This window comes from Sparus aurata, chromosome 18 (assembly GCF_900880675.1).
Source record: "Sparus aurata chromosome 18, fSpaAur1.1, whole genome shotgun sequence".
Taxonomy (NCBI): domain Eukaryota; kingdom Metazoa; phylum Chordata; class Actinopteri; order Spariformes; family Sparidae; genus Sparus; species Sparus aurata.
In genome coordinates this window covers 5,557,439-5,573,240 of record NC_044204.1, presented here as the reverse complement: position 1 = coordinate 5,573,240, position 15,802 = coordinate 5,557,439, and the positions used below count along the sequence as shown (strand labels likewise).

The 15,802-nt window shown below is 41.2% G+C and overlaps 1 protein-coding gene across 2 annotated transcripts in view; it reads right to left on the bottom strand.

Annotated features, from left to right (window-relative positions):
- The window catches only part of htr4 (5-hydroxytryptamine receptor 4), a 180,060-nt gene extending 174,208 nt beyond the window's left edge, over nucleotides 1-5,852 (bottom strand). For both annotated transcript variants that reach the window (XM_030397373.1, XM_030397372.1), the window contains exon 1: nucleotides 5,397-5,852. The gene's annotated coding sequence lies outside the window, so the exon portion shown is untranslated. The remainder of the gene's footprint in view (nucleotides 1-5,396) is intronic.
- Between the last annotated feature and the right edge of the window lie 9,950 nt (nucleotides 5,853-15,802).

Genomic DNA, 15,802 nt, shown 5'->3' with positions numbered 1-15,802 from the left:
ATTGCCTATGTTGCCACTTCTCCCAGCGGGATATAAACATCCCACGACTGTCTCCATTGGCACTGAACCGTGTGGGTCAGCATTATGCCTCCCCAAAACAAAATCATTAATTCATAAATTTGCATATGTGCAGAATTTGTGGAAGGGTTGGGTGGAATTATTATTCATATAGCAACTGAAAGTCACACAGGTTAGGAGCATCTTACAAATTTAGGAACAAGTTTTTTTTTCTTTTTTTTTTAAATACACCAACCGTAGTCCCATTTGTGCTGAGGCAAAACATCTTCAGCTCATTTACCCCCATGTGCACTTGTCCAAATCACCAGTGAAGCCAAGTCAGACTCTGCATCAAGTCCCTGACTGCACATAACGACAGTGAAAGTGCTGAGAGTCAATACACGAATGTCAGCTGCTGCTGTACAATGTGTACCATCCTGTATGTTACCATGCTAATCAATATAGACCTCTCTATACAATACTAACACATTAACTGACTCAAAGTACTTGCACGCTGACGACACAAACAACAGGATGCTAAAGAGAACAGTCGGGCTGTTCATATGAGTGTGAGGAGGAAGTCACTCTGTCTTCAATTTACTGTCGGCGCTCAGATTTAAGCTCTCAGAGACATACATTACTCATAATCCCCCCCCCCCCCGCTAACCCTCCTCAATCCACAGCTTTTCAAAGCGCTCAACCAATTTCATCACATTGTTTTGAAGAGCTGAACCATAAGGTTAAAGTCCAACGGCTTTTACAAACCCTTGAACATAACCGCTGCTAGCACAAAGGTTTAAACAAGCTGATGGTACAAGCCCTAACCAGGAAGAAACTGGAGAGAAAATCTGTACGCTAAGATGTTCGATCTTGACCAGTCGGTACAGTCAAGTTTGTTGGGTTTTTTTTCTGCAAGTATACAGCTGAATCCTAATGTCCACCCTCTGGACTCACAAACTGATCCTTCCTGGACTCATACATACTGCGACGTGTTAACTGTAATCGCATAAAGGCCTCTGATGGCGGGAGACTGCAAGGAGACACTCCTGCCAGTAATAAAATACACTTTTATTACCACTATACACTTCATTCCTAGCCCCCAAGATACCTTGCAGAAATTATGTGCCATGTTTTCCACGGTAACATGAGGCCAATCCTCTTTGTTAGAGCGATTGGTGCAATATCATTCATTCATGAAGATCTAGGATTAGTGATTTTATCGAGTGAATACTATTAAAACTATTATTATTGCTTAGCCCACTAAGCTAAGACCTTAAAGTGTCACAGGTGCATCAGTTATTATGGAACTTTGTAACTTGGATAGTGTGTGCTTCTACATATATTAGTATCATGTTATGGATGAATATTATCATCCAAGTAGCTTTTAATAAAACGTCATGTCTGCATTGCGATGAATTGCGGAAAATAAATCTGTGATGTCCAGTGAAGTCCGCAGCCCAAGCAGACCCTCTGAAAGCTGGCACTTCATAACCCTTGTGGACTGGATGAATTGTGGGTTTAGCACTTGCAGAATTCTTAGGAACGCACCCACAAAGATTAAGGCAAAATGAAACTATTTCTTCTGCCCTCTAGTGGACACAAATCATTCAAAGTAAACTAAAACAGAATCAACTGGAGTCGTTTAGGGGCTTGAAATTGAACTCTCATGTTTTCCAACCAACTTTGCATCTAGGCATCTGTCTAACGCACAATATGAAAATCCAGCAAGACCTTTCACTGTAACGATGTGACAAGAAAAAGATGAATGTGTCTCTGCAATTTCTTACATTTGACAACATCTGGGTCACACAGTTATCAGAGCTCGTCCTCCCCCAGAACTTCGTGGGGGATCCCGAGCCATTCCCAGGCCTGATAAGATATATAATCTCTCCAGTGCGTTCAGGGTCTTCCCGGGGGTCTCCTCACAGTTGAACACGCTTGATAAAATGTCAGAACAAATGATCCATTCTCCCCAAGAGTTGCCAGATATTTTATCTCCGGACTTTCCTCTAATCAGCTGCCAAAGAAAAACTATTTGATACAAACATGAAGCAAAGAACAGTGAGCTAATTTCTAAAGCTGTGAAATTCAAATGTTTTGCATTTTACTTCATAATTAACAAATGGTTGGGTTTATTTAATGGTCTGCCACTCAGAAAATCAATCAATGTGATTAAGATGAAAGATATGGTCTCACTGGTCTCACGTGAGGATCAAACTCAAATGTGGTGCCATGGAAACCGGACAAACTCTGGGCTCCTTAAAGGCTTAATTCAAAACCCAGTGCAAACAAACCCTCGGTCCACAAGCAAACACTGACACACAAATTTATCCACTCACACAAACACGCATAGTTTCAAGGTAACAACAGGTTGACACAGACCTACCAAAAATGTAACAGCACAACTTCAGCTCTGCAGAAAAGAAAAGCAATAAGGGCCAAAATAATCACAGGCACATCCGCAGAAGAGCTCCTTGTTATAGCGTTAGAGGAGAGATTCACATTCTCATTCACAAGTCAGTTCAAGAAAAACTGGAAAGGTGCTGCTGCTCAGCCATTATTTTCTATTCATCTCTCCTAAAAGAAGACATCTTGTTTTCCTGATCCCACTGTGTGCGCTCTTGACTAAAACGTTAATGTTGCAGTTTAAATAAAGGTTAGGTGCTCACACGCATACTCACACCTGAACAACAATAAAATGAGAAACGACGCCGCATACAGTAGTTGAAGTGTATCAGCGGCAGACATGGTGGACAAACGTGGTGAAAAAATATGACTGAAAGATAATTACAAAAGAAATCAATTTTTTTTCAAGTATAACCCTAATCAACGTTACCTCTTACTTTAATTACACAAGTTTAATTTGAGATTACCTTAAGTGCAAACCGAAACAAAGAGTTTTGTGTCAGCAATGTGTAGATTATAGTTAAATAATATATCATTGTATTGTCAAAGGAAGAGCTGCTATCTGTGTTTCGTTGTTTCTGAAACAATGACAATAAACATCTGTTCTTTATCATTAATGAGAAAAATATTACATTATCTACAGCGACACCCCTGCAGCAGAGACGGTAAGTGCTGTGCACAAGGCAACGCAGCTTAACTTGATTGATTATTTCAATCTCGGGACACGCCAACAGGATCAGTAAGGACCAAATGGTAATTGATGTTCTGCGTTCTTCTTCACATCAAAAAAGGTCACACACACTCCAGATTCATACGGTGAAACTGTTTGGAGTAAAGCAGCCGTCCTCCTGATAAATCCTGAGCTCCATCACAGCTGTGTTAACATTATTTATTTCAGAAGCTTCATTTTCCTACTGTTTTCTAGAGCCCAACCAATATATCAGTTTGCCAAATATAACCGTCAATACTGGGTTATGACAGATATACTGGTGCTGGTGAATGTTGCCTGATATGTGTCAATATGTCAATTTTTTTTAAGGCAATAAGATTTATGTTAAACTGTTAAATATCCTGCCTCTGCTTTGCAGTGTGTTTGATAGCAATGCCAGAAATAATTGCAAAAAAAAAAAAACTATACATACATATTGATATCATAATTTTGTACTCCCTAATATCACTATCGTTATCAACCCCCACCAAGCCATGAGCACCAAACAGCACAAACTGCACCTCTGATGAGATGCAGGCGTATCTGATCCATCCACAGCCTTTAAACTACGTCACCTGACTTCCTCCTGTGCTCCTGTCATAATCACTACACCCACTAGAGGTCACCGCCTAACAATAAACACAATTACAATAGGCCGCTTTCACAGATTACCTATGTGGGAAGTCTGGCACATCTGCAGATCTTACATAGGCAGAAAAGAAACTTCTCCAAAGAAACTTTTCCAGCCTAAAAAACGGTAGGAAGCCATGCCAAGGCAGCGGTTTAAAATCAATCTGAGGAGTCTCCATGCCCACACTGATGTTTTAACTTAAACCTCATTTGCATTCACTCAAACATTACAAGTCCTCTGGCTGCGTTCCAACCCATCTCACAGGGCTCTTTATCTTCAGGCTCTGAGTGGTGGTGGGCGAGCCGGAGAGAGTGTGAACTGTGAATGACACAGCTGCGATCCTCCAGTCATCATATCAGTCGCTACAACTGCACACTGTACCTGCACCTTTGGTCGAGGCTGGACGTCTCTTCTAGAAATATTACATCATAACCTGGGCCCTGAAGACACTGCACTGTGAAACAAGTCACGGACAAGGGAAGTGTTTCAGTCACAAATGACATGAAGACACTTCAGAACCGTGATACTGTACGCCTGGCAATGTGCGAAAGACTGAATGTCAAACTGTAGCTGTCTGTTTGTAATATCATACAGCTTTCACATGTTTCACAAGGGAGAGAGACGCAGGGCACATTTTAGAGTTATATTATCCTGTAAAATGTTAAAAGCCGTACTGAATGCTACCTCAACAAAAAAAAAAAAACAATTGTTACTGCCTTTAAAAGCAAACTGTGAGCTGTTTCATTTGAATTGCATCCACCAGTTTAGTAAAAGAAGGCGTTGTCAGGGTGAACCCAGCAGTGGAAATGTATTTTCAAAAGTTAAATAGAAAGCTCATCAAGAATTGTTTCCCTTTAAGTTCTGCCATTAAAAAAATGAAGCATCACAAGAGAGCAGAGGGGGAGAGAACCCCACATATACAAGGGCACAAATGAGTTAAATGAGAGTAAAAATCAACAGCCAAGCGCGCAACGCACAGAAAAAAAAAAACACGATTTTCCACCGCTTACTGGTCACTTACAGGATCCAGAAGGTCGCTCCTGCTTCACGTAACATGTGACAGCTGACAGTCCATCCGCTCTGTGGGTCGAAAGCCCTCCTTATTGATAGATCACTGATCGGAACAGAGAGGTCGCAGCGGGCAGCGGCACGGCAGCCCTGCAGCTTCACACCACCGGGATCACATGTATGGAAAACTATGTAGTTCACACAGGTCACATCACAACACATCGATTTGATTTGAAGCGGGGGGAAGTGGAGCCTCTTCACGTGGAGGTCAAAAGCCTCCCGTGAAACATATTTAGTCTGGAACATTTCAAGTAAACTTTGCCAACTAGAACCTCTTGGTTTACGCTACAAAATGCAGTAAAATAGAATTAGAATGATGTTAAAAAGTCACGGAAATTAGAAAAAGATCCCGTTTGAGAGCAGGATTTGGTTCACCTAATGTGGGAATTTTAATTTGTGGGTTCCAGATGCCACAAAAGTGTCTTTGAACTTCACATATCAGAGGGCATGTGAGAAAATTGATAACTACATTTCAGGTAGGTCGCACTCCCTCTGCCTTGTCCACAGAGGTCAAACCCTGACACATGGAGACAAGCGAGTACAGTAGTCTGACAGTCTGCGCCAATAAAAGAGGATTGAACTCACCATTTCCTTGTGGAGACGCCGGGTCCTGAAAGCATGTCACGACACTAAATCCCCATGAGCCGCAATCACATTGTCCTCCAGTCCGAGTTCAACGACAAACTAATTACTGAATCTGGAAGGAGAAAGTACAGTAGCCCGGGCTGCTGCTGACTCTCTCGAGAGAGAGTGGAGAAAGTGTGCGCAAAAGAGCAGCGGGCGAGGAGAGACGCTCGGTGCGCGCCTGGAGACACCGGGGGACGGAGAGGGGGGACAGCCGGGGAAGAAGAAGGGAGACCTCGTGGAGAGCCCGGAGAGGGTTCGCGGGGAGGTGAGGACACCCGGCAGATGTTTGGAGAGACAGCGCGGACTGAGCGGAGCCAGCGGCGGAGATGTGGAGCTGTGCCGCTCTCTCAGCGGACATTAACCCGCGCTGGTCTAGTCCCTCCTCTTTTAGCCCTGAATTGAAGGAAGCATCTCTCTCTCTCTCTCTCTCTCTCTCTCTCTCTCTCTCTCTCTTTTTCCTCCTCTCTGCTTCTCTCTCTCTTCTGTCATTGTCAGTCTACATCTTTACAACACGACTCATTTGGTTGTGCGTGTGTGTCGCTGCGCGCTGGAGTGACAGCAGACGTGATTCTGGAGGTCAAAAGGACGCGAGGGAGAATTCTGAGCTGTGATCTACTTTTGGTTCTGCAGTCAAAAGAAATTAAAGAGCTCCATTTCACCTAATGTAAGACGCTTACACTTAACTTTGACCCTTGAATGCATAAACCTAAATATGACCTTCTAAACAGATACTGTTTAATACCCGATAAATCGTTCCTTTACCTGAGAGATTATTTAAGACTACAGCCAGCATGATGAGCTTAAACGTTGCAGGGCTGAGGTAATAAAACACATAATACTATGATATTGTGTAGCCTATCGCAATGCAGGATATATATATAAATATAGGATCTCAGTATCTTTAAATGAATACCAGGACTGGACGAAAAGATCAAATGTCACAATATTTTCGTCCAAATTGACTACTATCGTCCAGTAATCTGTAGGTTGCTGGTTCGATGACCAGGCTGCATGTAGAATAATCGTCTAGCGAGATACTGAGCCCCAAAATTGCTCCTGATGAGCAGTGCAGCACAGAGCACAGGCAGCCTCAGTGCCAACAGTGTGTGAATGTGTGTGTGTGTGTGTGTGTGTGTGTGTGTGTGTGTGTGTGTGTGTGTGTGTGTGTGTGTGAGTGGGTGAATCTGATGTGTTGTGTTTTGATGCGCTTTAAGTGGTCAGTAGACTGCAACTGGGAAAAAAGCACTATAGAAATGCCACTCCATTTACCATCCATTAACACAATGAGGCTTCTGATAACCACCGTGCCTCTAGTGCAGTATACAGAGTGAGACCTTCCCTCCAGTGACAGGAGTTTGTGTCCCGGGTGTTTTTAAGCTATGTTACAAAAGCACGCTGATGTACAGTAGATACATCATGCAAGTTGCGTAAGTGGCGTAACTGAAAGTGGTCTGTTTAACTCAGAGTTTGATCTCTTCCTTAACCTAACCAAACCGCATACACTAAAGTAATAATAATAGTGATTTAAGACTTTGATTCACCAACTGACTCCCCTGCGTGTCCTCCTGTTGATCTGATTGGTTGACATTAGCCTGTAGACAAATGGTTTGTCCAATCACCTGCTAGGTATTTTTATCTAGTACCTGCCCCTTTAACAAACTGTTTCTGGCGGCGTGTTGTCAGCTTCCTCGGGTTAAGATACTAACAAACCACACAACACACGTCGTTTCTGTTTTGGCGAACTTTTCTTTTGGCTACAGGGTGAATTGACCCTCTGATTCCTTCAGGCAGGTTTCAGTGGATGTTTTTTAATCTTACACTTGGGAAGTTGTTTTGTTAAATGAAATTCTCAGCTCCATATGAACACTGAACACCACTGTGTCCAGCATCCAATTATTTTGTAACAAGACCAGCTTCGGCCTCATCAGAGATCTTGGTGCAGAAAGAGCAGATCAATAAAGTTCTGTTCTCTACTTGCTCCCTGTATTTCTGTATAGGTGAATTATGGGCTGGCCACAGTGGATGCTTGTGTAGTGCGTGGCTGCTGCGTCGCTGAGCCGCTGCTGCTCTCTTGTCTGTCTGTATCCTCATAAGCTGCGTTGCTGTTGCGGCACAGCTCCTGCCTGCTAACTGCATACATGACACTTGTCTCTGGTAATTATCAGTAAATACGATGACGTGATTTTCCATTTCCATTTTCATCCAAGAGCGAGAAAGCAGAAGTGGGAAAGAGAGGGAAAGAAAGAAAGTAAATGTTTTCTGCAAATCACCGAGCAGATAAAACCTTCACTGCTTCTATCTGTCCAGTGACATCCCTCTATTCTTTGACCTCATTTATCCATCCATCCCATCTCTCTTCTAAACTGAAATGATCTGACTTCTGTGCATTTCTGATGGAATAAACCCAAACCAAAGGAGGGATCCTTTGGTTTGGGTTTATTCCATCAGTCTCTCACCCTCTAGGTATCTCTGATCCAGGCCAGTTGGTAATGAATATGCCACCTTAGTTTGAGCCGCAGCTAGAATTCTGCCTTTGGCCATTCAGCGCCATGTTTAATGCTTGAGTGCAGCAGTAAGATGTGCCATTTATCCGAGTTGGTTATCGAGTTTTGTCAGCGGTGTCCGAGACTTTCAGTGCAACTCAAGGCAGAATGAACAAACACAGTCACCAGTGTGATGCTGTTTGGAAGCGTGGTCTCTTAAAACAAATGCCAAATTCAATGAGTGACTGTCGTAGCACTCTTATTGGTCGCCATGGAGCGACAACATGCACCGTTCTTTCATGTTCTTTCGAGTGAAAAAACAATTTCATCAATATTGATTTCCACTTTTAGACCAAACTGTAATGTCAAGATTTATAAAACAGACCAATAACACATTTCCTGAAATGTTTTGTCATAATTTGATCAGTGCTGTCCAATGCTTGGCGGCCGGACAGATGGCCCAAGGCCGATCTATTGTCCCACCCACGATGTATTCATCAGGAGAAGCAGCAAGAGAACAGTGAAGAGGCTACAAACCTCCTCTCACTCTGAGTCACAGTCTGGCTTATTTGCCAAATCTGTATGTCCACATACACATCAGTCACACTGGCATTTGCTCCTATAGGATCAGCAAATTAAATGTGTACATATGTTACATAAGTTTGCACATTTAGATGAAAAACAAAACGTAATGTAAGATTTAAAGTGATGGCAGAAGCTGAAAATGCATTAATATGAACAAGAGACAGAGGTTTGATTGATATGTATGTGTGCATTATTAGTGTGTAAAGAGTCATTTGTGATTTTTCTTACTTACATCTTATTGCAGCCTGTAACCATCACCTTCTCCCTCGCTCATAATCCTGTTCAGATACTACAGACTATTTCAACACAACTCATCCTAATCACCTGTATCAGCCATAAACAGGCTTCTCATGAAAAAAAACCATCCACGACTCTTTATGATTGAGTTAATTTGATGATCCAGTCAAGAGGAGATTTCACGAAAGCAGACCGACTCCTACGTAAGTGAATTTGAACTCCAGTACGGAGACTTGCTTTTATGGGCTTGTTTTTCTGGAAAATAGCTTAGTAGGCTGGGTTACTGGTATTTCTTTGCTGTTTTTGAATGTGATCTTGTCATTTAACCCCCCTGTGAATCTGATTTTGCAACCATATAATGTCAGTTTCATAGCCAGCCAACCACAATGTCCTGTTAGTAGTCACTGTCGTTTTGGATTTGGGCCTCCATGATGGTGCCAACTGTGTTTTTTATGGGATTAGTGGCTGAGGCAGAGAGGCTGTGCTCCTGTTAAAAGCTTTTGTAGAGTATTTTCCAAATCTTCAATAAAGCTGTGATCAGAAAGTATGCATGATGTCATCAAAGGTAGATGATAGTAGCCCACTAACAGATACCTGATCTTTCTACGGAAGTAATTCGATCCTTTTAAGAACATAACATGTCAGCATTAGGACGGAGGGCTTATACCTACAGCTGCTTTGAACACACAGATCTCTGGCTCCATCTCATGATACTGTACTTCAAGCTTGTGCTTTGTGTAGAGTTTTTGGAACCATACTAGTCAGTCCAATACAAAGCATGAAACAAATCAAGAGTTCCATACTCTGTATTTTGTTTAATGATTCTCTAAATGCTGTCAACACTCTTGCGACATAAATGTAATGAGTGATTCTTACCTTCATTCTGGTCCTCAGGTAAAATAACCTGCTTCATCTTCTTATTTTGGAGACATAGTGGTGGATTGCACGCTCCCTCAGGTCTGCTCAAGCATGTCATGCTTTTATTGTGTGTATTTGTTATCCATTAAACCAGAGAAGAAAAGAAGAAGAAGACAAAAAAGTAAAGGTTAGAAGAAGAAGAAATAAAGGTAGAACAAGAAGAAGAAGATGAAGAAGATGAAGGATGGTAGAAGTAGAAGTAGAAGTAGAGGATGGACAAGAAGAAGAAGAGTAGGGAGAAGACAAAGGAGAAGATTAAGAAAAGGAAAAAGAAGAAGTAAAGGAAGAAGAAGAAGGGGGTTGAGGAGTAAGAAGATGAAGAGGAGAAGAGCAAGAAGAACAGGAAGAAGGAAAAGAGGGAGAGAGGGAAGAAGAAAAAGAAAGAAAGAAGAAGAAGAAAGCATGATAATTGGTTGCCTAGATAAGTGTTCGGACAGTTTAGCTGCCACAGTGACAACTTGGCTATTTATGACACGTGTTAGCATGGGCGCTGCTAATAAGTCAGAGATACGAGGTTCAACAGCTTAAATGTTTGCTATTTATGCTAAAGTGTTAGCATGGAACATTCATTAAACTCTTAAGCAGAAAGGCTGAAGTGTTAGCTAGTCATGCTGAAGTTTTCCTTATGCAAGCATGGATCAGCTAACGATCTATCAGCGACTCTTGGTTGACTTGATACATTTATTAATTGAAATGAATGTTATTATAGACGATGTGGACTGCTGTGAATGTGTCAAAGCTTCCTGCTCACATTTAGGACCGTACCTGTCCCTCTGTGCTGGCCTCTCCAGCTGTAGGTAAACTAAACTCCCCCAGGATACGTTCCATCATGTTGTATCCAAACAACCCTAATATGAGGTGCATTAGAAGTTGGAATGGAGATGCCGAGAAAGCGCGACCAAACTTTCATCTCTCCTGACATCCGCAAATGATCCGGGGCTCGCTGGATGTCTGTGGTCTGCTGTAATGGCTTCCCGTGATGAGGTGCCCTGCCTCACCATTTTCTTTCTGTCCTCGCATTTCACAAAATCATTACATAAGCCAGTTTTCCTGTAAACCAATTTCCCTTCAGTTTACCATGCAGGCTTTCTCACTCTGATAGTTGTCATTGTGTGCTCTTAATCATACGTGTCAGGTGGAGAAAGGAACTGTTTGTCAGAATATACACTTTGCAATCTTGAGTATGACCAGTCTGACAAGATAAGTAAATAAATCATTTTGTTTTTTTGACAGAGAAAGCTGGCAGTACAAGCATTCTCCTTTTCTCTGTAACTGTTCTCCCCACTTCTCCTCAACCACCACAATCAATAACCCACACTGTTATCAGTACCAGGAGAAAGGGGACCAGACTTGTGCAGAGCATTTATTTATGCTATAATGATTTGAACTTGTACTCGCATGCCTGAAAATGTCAGCCCTCGCTGCATAAATCACTGGGGTGAAATAGACGTTTTTCACAGCAAATTGGACAAAACAGGTCAATCACAGGTGATTCTAATAACATTAACGATTACTGAGGCGGCACGAACGACACCAGGAGGCTGGAAACGACTCACCCCGACGTGTGGCAGTTATCGTTAGCTGTCATTAATTACACCTGTGTTTATCTGATTCAGATGTGTTTGAATATGTGACGTGAACATGATGAAATACAGATGAAGACAATAGGACCTAATATGAAATAGATTATTTGAGATATAATTGATAGCCAATGGTTTCAACATTAAACATGCTTCTTTTAAGCCAATTAAATAAATACATTTCTTTCTGTGTTATCAGTACAGATATTTTAAACATTTTTGTGGGATTTTTTACCAATATATTTGGGATGTTTTATTAACAATAATAATAATAATAATAATATTAATACATTTTATTTGATGGCGCCTTTCATGGCACTCAAGGTCGCCTTACATCAAGTACAAAACAATCAATACACAACAAGCATTCATAAAAAACAGCAGCATAGTCAACAATAAAAACATTTGATAGAGCAGAGTCAAGTAAAGAGTTAAGATCAACATTTACAAACAAACATAAGGTGCAGTTTTAGAGTTAGTAGGCTAGTTTAAAAAGATGTGTTTTAAGAGCAGTTTTGAATTTTGTAATGAGTTCAATAAGCGGATGTGAGGCGAGAGGGAGTTCCAGAGTTTGGGTGCAGCTTCGGAGAAAGCCCTGGCACCCATTGTGCTGAGTTTGATGACTGGTGGTGCCAGTAAACCTGCTGATGAAGATCACAGGGAGCGAGAGGGGATATGGGTTGGAAGCAGGTCCAAGGGGGGGATAGATTATGCAGAGCTTTAAATGTTAGTAGTAAGATTTTAAAGGTAATCCGTTGTGATACTGGGAGCCAGTGTAGTTGAATCAGCAGGGGAGTGACGTGTTCAGTGGACTTAGAACGTGATATAACCCGTGCTGCAGCGTTCTGGATCAGTTGTAGTTGGTTGATGAGTTTGCTGGGGATGCCTGCCAGGATTGCATTGCAGTAGTCATTGCGTGATGTGAACAGAGAGTTGACTAGTGTTGTGTTAATGCAGGGCGTAGTCGGGAGATATTTTGGAGATGGAAAAAGGCAATCCGGGAGACATTGTTAATATGACTGGAGAAAGAGAGGGTACTGTCAAGAATAAGATCAAGGTTTTTAACCTGTGTGGAGACAGGTATGGTGACGTCAGCAATGGGGATTGAACAGACATTAATTTTTGAGAGTGTGGTTTTAGTGCCAATGAGGAGTAACCGTTGAATTTTAGGTAATTGTTTGTCATCCATACTTGAAGATCATGGAGACAAGCAGTGAGGGTACTGGAGGGGAGGGTAGAAGTGGGCTTAGTGGACACATAAACCTGAGTGTCATCAGCATAGCAGTGAAAGTTGATGCCATAGTGTCGAAAGATATTGCCAAGAGGTAGAGGGTAAATGATAAACAGGAGTGGCCCCAGCACTGAACCCTGTGGAACTCCGTGGTGAACTATGGAGCTTTCTGACCAGCAATTCTGAATCCGTACAGAGTGTGTCCTGTCGGCAAGGTACGAGGCAAACCACTGATACACATTGGCCCTCAATCCAGTGCTAGCCAGACAATCCATGAGGAGCTGCATCAAAGGCTGCGGTAAGGTCCAGGAGGATGAGGATGGAGAGCAGACCGGAATCAGCTGTAAGGAGGAGGTCGTTGGTGATCTTAACCAGAGCTGTTTCAGTGCTATGTTTGGGGCGAAAAACAGATTGGACATTTTACTGATTATTCCCCCTGATTTTTATACTTTTTTATGTGAGAGATGTATTTTTTTCTGACAATTTCTTCATACATTTCAGATGTTGTTTAAATATATTTTACTCTATTTGTTGTTAAGATATTAGCTAGTATTTTTTCTGATATTTTACCAGACTTTGCCTGATGTTTTATTGATATTTTTCTGATATATTCCTCTTTTTCTCAGATATTTCATATATTGTTGGATATTTTCTACTTACTACTTTAAAATATTTGACTTATATTTTTCTGATATTTGACAGATTTATGCCTGATATTTTAATAATTTTTTTGTTGGATATTTTTGATATTGTCTTGAATTTATTTATGTACAAATCATTTTTATAGTGTATTTTTATTTATTTTTCAGATATTCTTCTAGTTTTTTTCAATTGTTATAGATACAGGACATTTAACACATTTCTGTTCTGATATTTTACTAATATTAATCAATGATGATTAATCTGTGATCACATATTATCATTATTGTACCAAACTTTTAATATATTCCTAAAAACTTGTTTTCGAAAAACATTCTTGGCGTAAAGGTGAGCAGGTGTCAGGTATTTGCCAAGGTTGTGTTTTGTCACCATCTCAATCTCAAAGCGCAGCTGAGGTCACCAAACTGTCCTCCCTCCACTGCTCAGCTGCTAAAGCCAAGTTGAGACGAGAGTCAGAGCATCGAAGGCTGAGGCCATATAAAAAAAATGACAACTGCTCCGTCCGGAAACAACTTGGAAAACAAGCAGCTCGTCCATGTGATCAGTTCATCAATCTTTGAGTCTGGTTCATAATGAGATTGAGACTGACAGCATCCACACTCGAGTATCTACATGAGCAAATTATAAGTTGAGCCTGTGTGTGAACAGAGACGTCATCTTAATTTCTGTCTAACAGAGTGGGAAGTGTTTAAACCAAGTTTAGCTTTGACAAGACAGTGTTCATTAAACCAGATCTATCAATATTGGACCTTTGAGCTCTTCTGATATGTGGCCCCAGATTGTTCCTAACTATAGTCCGTGTTGTTCACGTGCAGTATTTAAGGTGAAAAAAGTGATTTGATGTTTTATTCTTAAAAATAAATTAAGACTTTTGTAGTTAATGCATGCATTTAGGTAAGAAGTTATTATATTTACCTAATTCGCAACTTTTGTTTACTCTCTGACACCTTTTTCTTCTCGTCTCACAGAGATTCATGCGTTCGGCCAATTTATCATCCTACTCCTGCAGAAAACAAGATTCATATTTGTGACCCGGCAGAGGCTTCCTCTGAAATAGACTTTTAGCTGATACAGACCTGGAGTGAACCTCCAGCTCGCTGTGGTCCACATCGGTGAAATGACTTCAAACAGTGAAGCTTTCAAACTGGGTCACATCTGACTCCCACCAGCTCAGTCAGACTGTGCATCATTTCAAGCCAGTGGTGCTAAAACATTTGTAAGGTTTTGATCGCTTAAAATGAATGCATATCTAATAATGACCCCTGATCACAGGTGGACTTAATGGAGAGTGAATACTTCAACAGAAGCAGGTTTTCTTTTCAGGCGGATTTATTTGAGTTTAAAAAGGAGGGTTAGAAGGTGAAACATTCATGGAATTATATGTTTGAGAAGAGCACAAAAGCAAGAACTAAAAGGTCTGCCAAAATGAATTCAATTAAACACTTTCTGAAACTTTTTCACATCAAGGATACCTAAACAGAGTCCTATCTAATAAGAATTTTGCCTTTAAATGGTTTATTACTCAAAGTGTACGAAAATATGACCAAAAAGTCATACATCCAGTCATGAATGTGAGACATGAGTGTAACTTATGGACAGATCAAGTGAAAAAATGTGGCAGACATGACGGGTTGTTGTGTTTAATTTAAAACAGGAAATTGGACATGGAGTGAGAGTTTTGGCGTGGATCCTAAGTAACCACAGAAACACACGATGTTCATGTCATTTTCACAACTTTGCTGTCACCCTAGTGAACCTGACTCCCACGTTGTCTGTGTCTATGTTTCTCTAAGTGATGAAAACACCATTCATGATCATTGGTTGCCATGTCAGGGAATCTGAGTGAGACCACCAGACGTTTTGTGGAGGCGGCGCGTGGCTAGCAGAGCTAACGACCATCGGGCCAGACCAGCCTGCTTTGATTATCACTGCAGAGGTCTGTATCATTTTCTCTTTCAGGCTTCTGTCCATTTTCCCTCCTCTCTCTATCCTTAAGTGTCTTTTCTTTTGCTCTTCCTCCTCCTCTTTTGTTTAATCTCATTCTTCACTCCATTTTGTAATTATTCTGCCTCTGTCTGTCTCTTACTCTTCTGCCTTCTTTCTCTTCTCATTAAACTTCATAGAAAAAAGTCTGATGAAAGTTATAAAGGTCGGCTTTGTAACGACAGTGTGATCTCTAATGCCAACAAATTTTGCCAAAGCAAAACACCCATATTCTGCAACCAATCAAGGTCTCTGTTTTCTTATATATACAATACTATCCTTTTTTTTAATTTTTTTTTTATAAAGGTTTGTGACAAACAGATGTGTCAATTGTCTTCTGCTGTACCTTGTGCTGCTTTAATTTAGGACTGCCATGGTTTTCGGTGTTATTTGACAGAGTGTTGACTCTGAGCTGCTGGTCGGCGTCCATCTCCCTTCAGCATCTCTGACTCCACAGAGACACTCGCTTGCTCACTTTATATCCTACTTTCAGGTCCAAATAATCTTCAATTTACTTGGTATTTTGGTTCAGCCCTGTGCGTGTTGCCATGGTCATGCAGGATAAAATGTTTTCACTCCTCTCAGTCTCTCACTTCTTCTCCCCAGATCCTCAACCTTCAATAGGTTCTGCTCTCTCCATAGCTCTGTTTTCATTGTGAGTGCTATGGCTTTATATTGTGTGCAATA